We start from the raw sequence: 291 nt of genomic DNA on the forward strand, positions 1-291 counted from the left end.
AATCAACGTAACCTTCTAAAACATCTTGTAGATTAATATCAGTTAATTGTTTTCCTTTTATTTTTATTTTACTGTCTCTACAGCCTATTCTTTGTATTTCTTTCAGCATAAGAGCTGCTGTTTCACTCCTTATTTTTATTCTTTCTTCTTGTTGTCTTTGCTCTACACGACGCTTTGATGCTTCTTCTCTTCTTTCTCTTTCTGAAACATATACACACATGTATTTATTTATTTATTTATTTATTTATTTATTTATTTATTTATTTATTTATTTACTTATTTATTTATTTA

This window comes from Eimeria mitis, genomic scaffold (genome assembly GCF_000499745.2).
Source record: "Eimeria mitis Houghton genomic scaffold, Emh_scaff7019, whole genome shotgun sequence".
In the NCBI taxonomy this organism is placed as follows: domain Eukaryota; phylum Apicomplexa; class Conoidasida; order Eucoccidiorida; family Eimeriidae; genus Eimeria; species Eimeria mitis.